The sequence below is a fragment of the Odocoileus virginianus genome, chromosome 6 (genome assembly GCF_023699985.2).
Source record: "Odocoileus virginianus isolate 20LAN1187 ecotype Illinois chromosome 6, Ovbor_1.2, whole genome shotgun sequence".
NCBI lineage: Eukaryota > Metazoa > Chordata > Mammalia > Artiodactyla > Cervidae > Odocoileus > Odocoileus virginianus.
In genome coordinates this window covers 52,461,566-52,475,402 of record NC_069679.1, presented here as the reverse complement: position 1 = coordinate 52,475,402, position 13,837 = coordinate 52,461,566, and the positions used below count along the sequence as shown (strand labels likewise).

The window sequence follows — 13,837 nt, the reverse complement described above, 5'->3', positions numbered from 1 at the left end:
CTTTTTTCTTTTTTTTTGCATATAAGGTTATCGTTACCATCTTTCTAGATTCCATATATATGTGTTAGTATACTGTAATGGTCTTTATCTTTCTGGCTTACTTCGCTCTGTATAATGGGTTCCAGTTTCACCCATCTCATTAGAACTGATTCAAATGAATTCTTTTTGATGGCTGAGTAATATTCCATGGTGTATATGTACCACAGCTTCCTCATCCATTCGTCTGCTGATGGGCATCTAGGTTGCTTCCATGACCTGGCTATTATAAACAGTGCTGCGATGAACATTGGGGTGCACGTGTCTCTTTCAGATCTGGTTTCCTCAGTGTGTATGCCTAGAAGTGGGATTGCTGGGTCATATGGCAGATCTATTTCCAGCTTGCATGAAAAGATGCTCAACATCACTCATTATCAGAGAAATGCCATTGCTATTCTTTCACCTCCTAAAGCCAGGGGCTGTCTCAGCTCCCTCCAGAATGAGGGCCAGGACTTGGCACAGCCCCCACGGCACCTCCTCAGTGAGAGCCAGTGTGGTGTGAGCATCTAGAGTCAACTCAGCCCAGTCCACAAAGACGGAGTCTTCACACCATTTCTGGATTCGAAGCAGCACGATGCTGAGGGGGTGCAAATCTAGCTCCTGCGGTGGCTCCCCAGAGCAGCTGGGAAACAATGTGTAGTCATCACCCTGCGATCTTCATTAGACGGAGGAAAGGGGGGATTTTTCAGTTGCCTTTCTTCTGTCTCTAGTTTGTCATTCACACACTCATTCTGAGGCTGGGTGGTTTGTTCCACGTGGTCTGTCTGGAAGATTCACCAGTGGACTCAACAACTGGCTCTACTTTACCATGAAATTGTTGTCAGTTTGGTAGCATCCCCCTTTCATGTGATTTCCTTCCTTCTCTATTCATATCACTCTTGCTGCACTAGGGTTACACCTTCCGTCTCATGAGAGTTTGAACCAACTCCCATTCCTTCATAGTGAGAAAAGAGTCGAAAGCCTGAGAATTGGGTTTCAAAATGCTGGATAGAGAGATTCAAAAGGGATCTGTGAATGCATGACCACCGCAGCATTGCCTCAAACTCAAAACGTCCCACTTTTGTAGCTTGTGTCAAAAGCACCGAAAATCTTGAATTCTTTGCTCTAATCTCTGGCCATGGAGGTTTCTCTTCTTCTTGAGATCCCTTAAGAACATGATTAAGACTTAAAAAGATCACTGCTTAGTCTGTTTTTCTGTCTGCTCCTGGAATTGTTTGTATCTGACTGCTCAGACACATTCTGGAAACTATCCTCTTAAGAGGCTGATCAATTATTTCTCATTTACCCCAAATCCAGAAAGGCATGAGGTGAAGCTCCATGAAAGTGGATTTCTTGGTGGCCCTGAAGTTGGAGGAAGGTGCTGAGGATCACTTCCATTATATTCTACAAGTTCCATCAATCTTTACCTGCCAAATAAAGTTCAGTAGACTTTAGTGTTCTTCCTGTATACTGCTTCTTAACTACTCATTGTTGAGACTTCCCTGGGTTGGGAAGATCCCTTGGAGGAGGGCATGGCAACCCACTCCAGTATTCTTGCCTGGAGAATCCCATGGACAGAGGAGACTGGCGGGCTATAGTCCATAGGGTTGCAAAGAGTCGGACATGACTGAAGCAAATTAGCATGTAGGTCAGGGTAATAGGAGTCTCCATGTAATATCCTATTTGAATGAGAAATTAAGGTATCTTGAGAGTTATATTTACTGGATATCAATTGTCCAGTTTTGCTGAGTTTCTTTACACAGGGTGAAAGTCCTAGAAAAGAACCCCAAGAAAGGAAGTAACAATAATAGATAGAGGGAAGAAGGATGTAGTGATGTCAACTGGATGAGCATGACTTTTCTCTCTGGTCATGCGAACAGTTTACATTCACTTATTTAAGGAAAGGGTTTTTCAAGTTAGGACTCAGGCTGAAAGAACTCGGCATGATGTAGATGCCACCCAGATCAACCACGCAAAGCAGGTATTTCTGTGGAATTGATTAGTCTGGCTTGTTTACATATTAATCTGGCTTGTTTACATCACTTAAGCTATTCCCATAGGCCCAAGGTTGTTTGTCTGTCTTGTAGATGAGCTATGGTTATGGGACTAGCTAGTAAGATGTATGTAGTGGATGCTATGATGTGTTGTCCAAATCCAACTACAGAAACAAAACACTTGTTAGCTTAGCTGGTGGGGGTTGTGGGAAGACGTCAGCCCTCAGCTGGAAATTGTCTCAGTTGAAACAAGTCACCAGACACTCTTCCTGGGGTGGACTGTGTTCAGTGACTCAACCACATGGAGGTATAAAGGTTTTTGAATTTCTCTCTCCAATTCAGGACAGCTTTGAATTATCCTGTATTCAGAAAGCCTCACAGTTTCAGCCAAAATACTGTTGTGATGGCATCTCTGTTCAGCTTCTACCTCTGCCAATCCTGTCCCTTCCTTCCCACAGACATTGATCCCAATAACCCTTTCTGATAGGCTTGCAGTGTGCTAACCTCTGTTGTAGGTTAGATTCTTTGGGAAGCTAGCTGTTAATGTAAGTTGACATTTAACTTCGGCATCCAGTTTAGGGGGTTGGGAGTTCAGTTGTCTTTAGGAATATCCTACTGCTCCCAGGGAAGTCAGTGGCAGGGTGGAACAGCTTTTCTTTCACTATGGCTCTAGCTCCCCTTTGACCAACTAAGGGAAACAGACTGCCTTGTTTCTTTGGAATGGAACTGACACAAGTTCTCAAGTCAATCTCATTCACTTTCAAGTACTTCTCATATGAAACTCTTTTCTCCTTCAACTTGGAGTTAGTTTACACCTCTATGGCCCCTCTGATGCTGGTCCCTAGGAGTCAACCAATACTGAGGCTGGAAGAAAATTCAGCTTCACACCAACTGTAATGAGAACACAGGTTTCAGCCCCCAAGATAGCTTTTGCTGGATGAAGTTGCATAGTCGCACACACACACATACAATGTATGGCTCTGCTAGTGAAAATTTCTATTCTGAGGGAAATTCCAGAGGGAATCAGCTAAGAATGGTTGAGTTAGTCTTTTGCTGTTTGATCCAGATTTTGAGACTTGTGCATTTAAAGTCCAACCCTAAATCTTGAATATTTTCTCCTGGCCAAGCATACTTCCTCATCTTTGAGGTCCTAATCCACCCATGAATATTTCATTTTAAGATAATGAGAGAGGCCAGGGTCATCTTAGTTCCCCCTTGGGAGGATGAATCAATTCTGAGGCATGGAAGATTTTTTGACTACATGAAGATCCAGACCTTTGTGACACAGTCAAGTTTTACTGGCTTGTGGGGAAGGAGGTGGTTAATTGGTTTGTTTATTTGAGGGCCTAAATAAGAGAGAGATTGGAGAAACAATTCCACTGGGGCAATGAAATGGACTTTGTGGGAATGTAGGACTAGATCAGTTCTGTCATTTTGGAGGTTGTGGCATGTCTCACCAATTACTTAAATAGAAATAAGATATTATCTCTTTTTTTTTTCTCTCTCTGTTTTTAAGATATTATCTCTTAAAAATATTTATTTCCTGTCAGTTGAAAAGCACCAGCTAGGGATATTGACCTCAGGAGGAGTGAGCACTTGATTCCAACAGCCTGTGTCTGGGGCTATCATTCAGAGAGCTGCCATTTGCTAGTGCCCAGAATGCAGGAGTAGAACCTCAGGAATACCTGGGAGTCAAGTCTCTCACCCCTAGGAAGGGCTTCGCTTAGTTATTCCTCAGTATTTGCCCTGATTTGAAGCAAGAGATCTGGGTTTTTATAGCACTGCTGCCGTCAGTGTTCCCTGATCTGACTTCTTCCCTGTGATGACAGTCTCTGACTTGTGATCCCATTTCCTTACTGTTTTGTCCAAAGAGCATTTTCTTAATAAGTCACATGTCATGAGTTCTTATCCTGGGGTCTGGTCCTGGGAAACTTGGGAAAAGTCTTAGGCAGCCTAGGATCAAAAGCACAAAATACCTTTGAACAAAGTTTTTAAGTTTTTCTATTTGTATATTATGAAATTCAATAGGATCATATCTCAGTTGATAACTTAGAAACTTAAACTATCGTCATGAATACAGGATGGAGAATAATTTACTTGGCTGCTACTAAGTCACTTCAGTCATGTCCGACTCTGTGCGACCCCATAGCTGGCAGCCCACCAGGCTCCCCTGTCCCTGGGATTCTCCAGGCAAGAACACTGGAGTGGGTTGCCATTACTTGGAAGCCATAATAAATACTTCTGCGGGTTAGTCCAAGCTGATTGTGAGCAAACAAAATTTGTGATTATAGAAAATACTAATTCTAGGATCTAAAATAGTAACTCTGGGCTATATTCAATGAAATCTGATTATTAGAGTCCTTATGAAGTCCAACAATTAGGGGTCTTTTAAAAATATCATATAGTGAATTTGGAGACATTCCAAAACAGAAGGGACGTGGTTTGCTTTAGATGTAAATTAAGAAGAACTGAGATGCAATAGGGCCTTCTTTCTCATTGTCGTTCCTCCATTTCCGGACTTGGAGGTGACGTCACACCACAGAGCTTGGGAACTGGCCTCTTGTTGGCTGTGTGGGGGCAGGTAGGTACAGCCTGGAAGAGTGTGAGAGGACTCCCTTACCACAGGATGAGCTTACACCACATGGAAACAGGAGAGACCAGGGCAAATAACATTTTTGCACAGACTGTTCAAAAGTACATTTTCTCAGTGAGAACTTTCCAGAAAAATTTGGATTCTGTCTGTTAAGGCAGCTGATATTTCTTCACAGCACACTGCAAGATGATGGCCATACAGTAACCTTGAGTCTTTGCTACCTCACTTCTCTTTTTTCCTTCAGTTATACTGCCCTGGCCTTGCACCTTCCATTAGATGTCATAAGCTAAAGATTAATCTCTGACTCCAGCTCTGTTTTCTGGAGGATGCAGGCTAAGACAGTTATTGATTATTTCCTTGAAGGCAATCGAGAGATACTAAAAAAACAGAATGCTTAGGAAATTGCTAAGGGAAGATGATTGAATCTAGATTAAGACAATGTAGATCATTTCAGAGATATGACTTAGTTTACCCCATGCTTCTCAAATTCTGAAGGATGTGTATGTCTGTTTTATTTCTCAGTTTTGGAGGACAGTAGTGAAGAAAAAACAGAAGTATGGATACAGCTGGGAAAGGAGAGAGAGAGATGAATTGAGAGAGTAGCATAGACATATATGCATGACCATGTGTGAAACAGACAGCTAGTGGGAGCTGCTCTATAGCCCAGGGAGCTCAGCTCTGTGCTCTTTGAAGACCTACAGGGGTGGGACGGGGAAGGGGTGGGAGGGCGGCTCAAGAGGGAGGGGCTATGTGTATACTTATCACTGATTAGCAAAAACAGAAAAGCAGAAAGAACAACCACAACACTGTAAAGCAGCTATCCTCCAATTTAAAATGAATAAAGCAGAAAAAAATACTTAAGGATAATATGGTTGTAGAAGTTAATGCAGTCTTTACAAAAGGACTTCTGAAATAGTAGATTGAAATATAAAGAAGAAAAAAGATGGAAAAAGACACCTTGAAATGATGCAGAAAAATTAAAGTAAAAGGATGTAAAAATGTGTCAGGCAAATAAAAACTAAGCAAATATTTTGTTCAATACTAATACTAACACAAGAATATAAATATTAGCAGCAAAGACATAAATTTGACATTGGTAGAAGTATATGTCACCAACATAAGTCAAATACTTATGTAGACAGTATGCCAAAATATATGAAGTCAACACTTTTAGAATTGAAAAATAGACAAAATCAATCAGTCTAATTTTAACATATTTTTCTTGGGAACTAGAAAATCAAAGAAAACTAAAAATAAGGCTATAAATGATTCAAGCAATTAGCCACCTTGGCTTATTATAAAATTTGGCTAAGGAAAGAGTAGAAATTACAATATAACATTCTAAATCCATTGCAATAAATTCATAAAGTAGCAAAACCATTTCTGTAAATTAAATACTCTTACAAATAACATTTATTTTATTTTTTTCTTAATCCATTCAGAAATTCACAAAACAAGCATGTGCTTTTAAGGATGCAGTTTAAGTGGTACTAAGAAGAAAATGATCTGAAATTTTATTCAATTTTAGAAAACAAGATAGAAAATAAGCCAAGCATTTAACTCAAAAACTGACAGGAAAACTTAGTTCAAAGAAAGTATATGTAGGAATTAATAAAGACAAGGCAGAAGTTTCTGAGGTGGAAGGGATGGGGGAAATCAATATATGACCAATAAAACCATGACAGCTGCATTTCTTGTAATATTGTTAAAGAGGCATTCCTCTGGCAAAACCAACTTTTGCCAATAAATTTGAAAATATGGATGAAATGCATAATTCTCTAGGATGATATAATATTGTTTCAAGAAAAGATTACAAGTCCTTGGCAGGACCGCTGGAGTGAGTATTGGATTAATATCACTCCAGATCTGAGCCTGCCTGACATCTGGCTCCTCTTTGGAAACCTTAGAGTTAAAGTTGCTCACTGAGGCCATGGTGTGAACCTTGGTCTGGGAGCCTGCTCTGGACTGGTGAAGATGCTCCTGTGTGCTCAGTTGTGACAGACTCTGCGACCCCATGGATGGTAGCTGGGCAGGCTCCTCTGTCCACGGGATTCTCCAGGCAAGAATACAAGCATTGGTTGCCATTTCCTCCTCCAGGGGATCTTCCCAGCCCAGGAAGAACTAAGTAAACACAGTGTTAAATTAAAGCTATTGTGTCTCCTGAGTCTGGCAGCAGATTGGAATCTGTAATAACCACTAATATTATTGCTAGTTAAAGAGCTACCTCTAAAAATGCAAGAGGCCTAGATGGTTTCATAACTACTTTTAAAGAACCTTCAAGCAACAGATTGCACTCCATTATTATTTACTTAGTTCTGGCACATACAGTAAGATGTAACATCTCAATTTATTTAAAATGCCTAGCATAACCTTTTTCCTAAATAGGACCAGTTGAGCACATAAAATTGTAGGTCAGTTTCACTTTTAGTGAGAGACAGATGTACAAGTTGTCTTTAGAAAAGGCAGAGGAACCAGAGATCAAATTGCCAACATTCACTGGATCATAGAGAAAGCACGGGAATTTCAGAAAAAATCTACCTCTCCTTCATTGACTACAGGGCTTTCCATGTGCTGCTAGTGGTAAAGAGCTTGCCTTCCATTGCTAGGAGACTTAAGAGATGCGGGTTCCATCCCTGGGTCAGGAAGATCCTCTGGAGAAGGAAATGGCAACCCACTCCAGTATTCTTGCCTGAAGAATTCCATGGACAGAGGTGCCTGGCATGTTACAGTTTATACAGTTGCACAGAGTCGGACACAACTGAAATGACTTTGCTTAGCAAAGTCTTTGACTACGTGGTTCACAACAAACTGTGGAAAATTCTTAGATATGGGAATGCCAGCCAACCTTGCCTGTCTCCTGAGAAACCTGTATATGGATCAAAAAGCAACAGTTAGAACTGGGCATAGCACAACTGACTGGTTGTGAATTGGGAAAGAAGTACGATAAGGATGTATATTGTTACTTGGCTTCTTTAACTTCTATGCAAGGCTATGGTTTTTCCAGTGGTCATGTATGGATGTGAGAGTTGGACTATGAAGAAAGCTGAGTACCGAAGAATTGATGCTTTTGAACTGTGGTGTTGGAGAAGACTCTTGAGAGTCCCTTGGACCGCAAGGAGATCCGACCAGTCCATCCTAAAGGAGATCAGTCCTGAGTGTTGATCGGAGGGACTGATGCTGAAGCTGAAACTTCAATACTTTGGCCACCTCATGAGAAGAGTTGACTCATTGGAAAAGACCCTGATGCTGGGAAAGATTGAGGGTGGGAAGAGAAGGGGATGACAGAGGATGAGATGGTTGTTTGGCATCACTGACACAATGGACATGGGTTTGGGTGGACTCCGGGAGTTGGTGATGGACAGGAAGGCCTGGCGTGCTGTGGTTTATGGGGTCGCAAAGAGTCAGACATGACTGAACGACTGAACTGAACTGAATGCATAGTACATCATGCAAAATGCTAGGCTGGGTGAATCACAATCTGGAATCAAGACTGCTGGGAGAAATATCAACAACCTCAGATACACAGATGATATCACTCTAATGGCAAAACGTGAAGAGGAACTAAGAAGCCTGTTGATGAGGGTTAAAGAGGGGAGTGGAAAAAGCGACTTGAAACTCAGCATTAAACAAACTAAGATCATAGCACCTGGTCCCATCACTTCATGTCAAATAGATGGGGGAAAAGTAGAAGTAGTGACAGATTTTCTTTACTTGGACTCCAAAATCACTGCAGACAGTGAAATTAAAAGATGCTTCCTCCTTAGAAGGAAAGCTATGACAAACCTATAAAGCATATTATAAAGCCGAGACATCCCTTTTCTGGCAAAGGCCCATCTAGTCAAAGCTATGGTTTTTCCAGTAGTCACATATGGATGTGACAGTTGGACCATAAAGAAGGCTGAGTGCTGAAGAATTGATGTATTTAAATTATGGTGCTGGAGAAGACTCTTGAGTGTCCCTTGGAGAGCAAGAAGATCAAACCAATAATCCTAAAGGAGATCAGTGCTGAAAATTCATTGGAAGGACTGATGCTGGAGCTCCAATACTTTGGTCACCTGATGCAAAGAGCTGACTCATAGAAAAGACCCTGATGCTGGGAAAGATTAAAGGCAAAAGGAGAAGGGATGATAGAGGATGAGATGATCAGATAGCATCACTGACTCAAAGGACATGAATTTGAGCAAAGTTTGGGAGATGGTGAAGGACAGGGGAACCTGGTGTGCTGCAGTCCATGAGATCACAAAGAATAGGACATCACTTAGCGACTAAACAACAAGAAGAGAAATTTTAAATCAAACATACTAGTAAACTTTGCTATTATCTCATAAAATTAAAAAAATGTTTATTTGGCCAGAAGTTCTACTTCTAAAAATTAATTCTATGAAATAATTGTGTATGTGTGTACATCAGTAACTAATTAACTATAGCATTATTAGTGTGACAAAAAATAAAATTATCCTAAATGCCCACCAACAGGAAGATGGTTGCACGAATCACATTATAACCATTCTATGGAATTTCATATAGTTGTTAAAAAGCTACATAGAGTTAAAAGAATGAAGTGGGAATGTGTATGGGTATATGTCCATACATAGACAGGGCAATATACATATACATGTATTTATTTATATGCATTTAGAGTGTGAGGTGTGGAGCTGCAAGACTCAATGTTTTGTCCAGGCTATGCAACCTTGTGTGTATCTCCTAACTCTTCTAATTCTGAAGTTCTACAACTCAGCAGTATTTAATGATATATATATACATATATATATGTATATATATGAAATAGTTTGTATCTTCTAATCCCCAAACTCCCAATTCATCTCTCCCTGGCCCTCCTCTCCCTCGGCAGCCACAGTCTACTCCCTATGTTGTGAGTCTGTTTCTGTTTGTAAATATGTACATCTGTTTCATACTTTAGAGTCCACATATGAGTAATATATGGTATTTGTTTTTCTCTTTCTGTCTATGATAATCTCTAGGTCTATTCATGTAGCTGCACATGATATTAATTTCATTCTTTTTAATGACTGAGTGATATTCCATTATGTGTGTGTGTATATCTTCTTTATCCATTAATCTGTCAATGGGCATTTGGTTGCTTCCATATTTTGACCATTGTAAATAGTGCTGCTATGAACATAAGAGTACATATACCTTTAAAAAATCTTTTTATTTACTTATTTTTGTAATTTTTATTGGAGTATAGTTGATTTTTGTGTTGTCTTACTTTCTGCTGTTCAGCAAAGCGAATCAGTTATACATATATCGGCTCTTTTTTAGATTTTCCCATATTTGTCATTACAGAGTATTTTTTGTTTGTTTTTAATTAATTAATCTATTTTAATTGGAGGCTAATTACTTTACAATATTGTAGTGGTTTTTGCCATACACTGACATGAGTCAGCCATGGGTGTACATGTGTTCCCCATCCTGAACCCCCCTCCCACCTCCCTCCCCATCCCGTCCCTCTGGGTCATTCCAGTGCACCAGCCCTGAGCACCCTGTCTCATGCATCAAACCTTGACTGGCAATCTGTTTCACATATGATAATATACATGTTTTGATGCTATTTTCTCAAATCATCCCACCCTCACCTTCTCCCACAGAGTCCAAAAGACTGTTCTTTACATCTGTGGCTCTTTTGCTGTCTTGCATATAGGCTCATTGTTACCATCTTTCTAAATTCCATATATATGCATTAGTATACTATGTTGGTGTTTTTCTTTCTGACTTCCTTTCTGTATAACAGGCTTCAGTTTCATCCACCTCATTAGAACTGATTCAAATGCATTCTTTTTAATGGCTGAGTAATATTCCATCGTGTCATTACAGAGTATTGAGTAGAGTCCCCTGTGTTAGACAGTAGGTCCTTGCATGCATGCTCAGTCACTTCAGTTGTGTCAGATTCTTTGCAAACCCGTGGACTGTAGCCCACCAGGCTCCTCTGTCCATGGGATTCTCCAGGCAAGAATACTGGGGTGGGTTGCCATGCCCTCCTCCAGGGGATCTTCCTGACCCAGGGTTTGAACCCATGTCTCCTGCATTGCAGGTGATTCTTTACCCACTGAACCACCTGGGAAACCCACGGCAGGTCCTTATTAGTTACCTATTTTATATATAGTAGAGTGTATATGTCAATCCCAATCTTCCAATTTATCCCTCTCCCCCTTTCCCCTCGGGTAACCATAAGCTTGTTTCCTAAATCTGTAGCTCTATTTCAGTTTTTTAGGTAAGTTCATTTGTACCATTTTTTTTAGATTCTACATGCAAGTGATATCATACAATATTTGTCCTTCTCTGTCTGACTTACTTCACTCAGTATGACAATCTCTGGGTCCATTCACGTTGTACCAATGGCACTATTTCATTTTTTTATGGCTGAAAAATATTCAATTGTATATGTGTACCACATCTTCATTATCAGTTCCTCTGTTGATGGGCATTTAGGTTGCTTCCATGTTCTGGTCATTGTGACTTAGCAGTGGCAGTTGGTCATCTGTATATCTTCTTTGAAAAATGCCTATTAAGGGCTTCTGCCCACCGTTTGATTGGGTTGTTTGTTTTTTGTTGTTGTTGCTGTTGTTATTGAGTTATACGAGCTGTTTGTACATTTTGGATATTAACCTCTATTTTCAAATAGAGGTTGCATCATTTTCAAATATTTTTCCCCATCCTGTAGGTGTCTTTTCATTTTGTTTATGGGTTCCTTTTCTATGCTAAAGCTTGGAAGTTTGATCAGGTCCCATTTGTTTATTTTTGTTTTCATTTCTATTGTCTTGAAAGAGAGACCTAAGAAAACATTGGTATGATTTATGTCAGGAAATATGTTTTGCCTATGTTCTCTTTAAGGAGTTTTAAGGTGTCATGCCTTATATTTCAGTCTTTAACCCATGTTGACTTTGTTTTTCTGTAGAGTGGGAAGGTATACTCAAACTTCATTCATTTACAGTGGCTGTCCAACCTTCCCAACACCACCTGCTGCGCTGTCTTTTCCCCACTGTATATTCTTGCCTCCTTTGTTAAGGATTAATTGATGATAGATATGTGGGTTTATTTCTGGGTTCTCTCTTCTGTTCCATGAATCCATGTGTATGTTTTTGTGCCAATACCTCACTGTTTTGATTACAGTAGGTTTAGAGTATTGTCTGAAGTCTGAGAGGGTTATGCCTCCTGCCTTATTCTTTTGCTTCAGAATTGCTTAGGCAATTGTGGGTCTTTTGTGGGTCCGTTTAAATTTTAGGATTATTTGTTCTATTTCTACTTCTATGAAAAATATCATGGGCTATTTGTTAGGGATCACATTATATCTGTAGATTACTTAGGGTATTATGTCCATTTTAACAATATTCTTTCAATCCAAAAGCATGGGGTATTTTTCCATTTCTTTGAATCATCTTCAGTTTCCTTTATTAATAGTTTATACTTCTCAGCGTATAAGGCTTTCTCTCCTTGCTCAGGTTGATTCCTAGGTATCTTTTTCTGATGCAGTTTTAAAGAGATTGTTTTTTTACTTTCCCTTTCTGGTATTTCATTGCTAACATAAATAAATACAACCAATTTCTATATGTTAATCTTATATCTTACTAGCTTGATGAATTCACTTCTCAGTGCTAGTAGTTTTTGTGTGTAGTCTTTAGTATCTTCTATACATAGTATCATGTCATTTTGCAAATATTATAATTTTATCTCTTCTCTTACAATTTGGATAGCTTATACTTTTCTTCTTTGACTGCTGTGACTAGGACTTCTAGTACTATATTGAATAGACATGGTGAGAGTGGGCATCATTGTCTTGTTCCAAATTTTAGGGGGGAACCATTCAGCTAAAAAGCTGAATTTCATCATTGAGTATTATGTAGGCTGTGACTTTGTCATAAACAGCTTTTATTCTGTTGAGCTCTGTTTCCTCTATAGTCACTTTGGTAAGAGTTTTTTAAAAACTTATTTTTAATATTTATTACAAATGTTGCAGCCAGTTTGGTATATGCCAACAATCATGCAGTTTTAATAGTTAGGAATATGAAAAACACTTAACGATTTCCAAAGGGATATATATGTGATATAGTCTTCTTTTCAGAGAAGCATAAGTGACTGAATTACTGTCTGCTTTTTAGTGTTTCACCTCACCATTCCATTGCCTCATCAAAGCAAGTGCCTTTGGTTACTGAAGTTTTGAATATTTGCTATTTTCAGTCCTTCAAGACAGGTAGCTCAAGTGAATTTGCCATCTCTGAGGGAGTCACGTCCTGTTTCATTGTCCTGCTTATTTGTAAACCCCCTAAAATGGCTCTTCTCAGCTCTTCTTCCTCCAACTTGTCAACTAACTCTGACTTCGAAATACCAATTTGGTCTTGGTCACCACAATTTATTACATAAATGACTGCATCTGTGTTTGAATAATAACATCAGTTATCTGCCCTCCCAAATCCCAGACATGGAATTTAAGGCTTTTGTATGTTAGCATCTCAATATTAAATCCAATGGTAGGAATAGTAACAATGACTTCTCCAACCTGTAATCAGTACAAAATTGTGGTTTTTCCTGCTCCATTTAATTCCAAAATTAAACTTCTCATTTCCTAGGTTCCAAACACACTGGAAAAAATGCTTGAGAAAATGTCACCCATGATGAACCGCCTGTCCACCCTCATCAACCAAAGCCAGTTCGGCTCCTGGGCAGTTTTCTTGAAAACTTGCTTAGCCTGAAACTTCTGCATTGCATTCCTGGAAGTGCTTGGAGCAAGGGGCTGTGGTGACTGCACACCAGGAAACTGGTAAGAGTTTAATTTTATCAAATGCTTTTTCTGCATCTATTGAGATTATTATGTGTTTTTTGGTTTTTGTTGATGTGACGTATCACATTGTTTGATTTGCGTATGTTAAACCATCCTTGTGATCCTGGGATGACTCCAGCTTGGTTGTGATGTATGATCTATGTGTTGCTGCATTCAGCTTGATAATATTTTGCTGAGAATTTTTGTACCTGTATTCGTCCAAGATATTGGCCTGTAATTTTCTGATAGTGTCTTTGTCTGGTTTTGGTATCAGAGTGATGGTGGCTTCATACTGATAGAATGCCTTTGGGAGTGTTGCCTCCTCTTGTATCTTTTGAGAGAGTTGAAGAAGGAGTGGTACAAGTTCTTCTTTGTGTGTTAGGTAGAATTCCCCAGCAAAGCCATGTGGTCCTGGACTTTTGTTTGCAGGGAGGTTTTTGTTTTTTTTTTTAAATATAG

At 39.5% G+C, this 13,837-nt stretch overlaps 1 pseudogene; it reads right to left on the bottom strand.

Moving 5' to 3' along the window:
• Nucleotides 1-12,701: 12,701 nt before the first annotated feature.
• LOC110148118 (ADP-ribosylation factor-like protein 1 pseudogene) lies at nt 12,702-13,231 on the bottom strand (annotated as a pseudogene).
• Between the last annotated feature and the right edge of the window lie 606 nt (nt 13,232-13,837).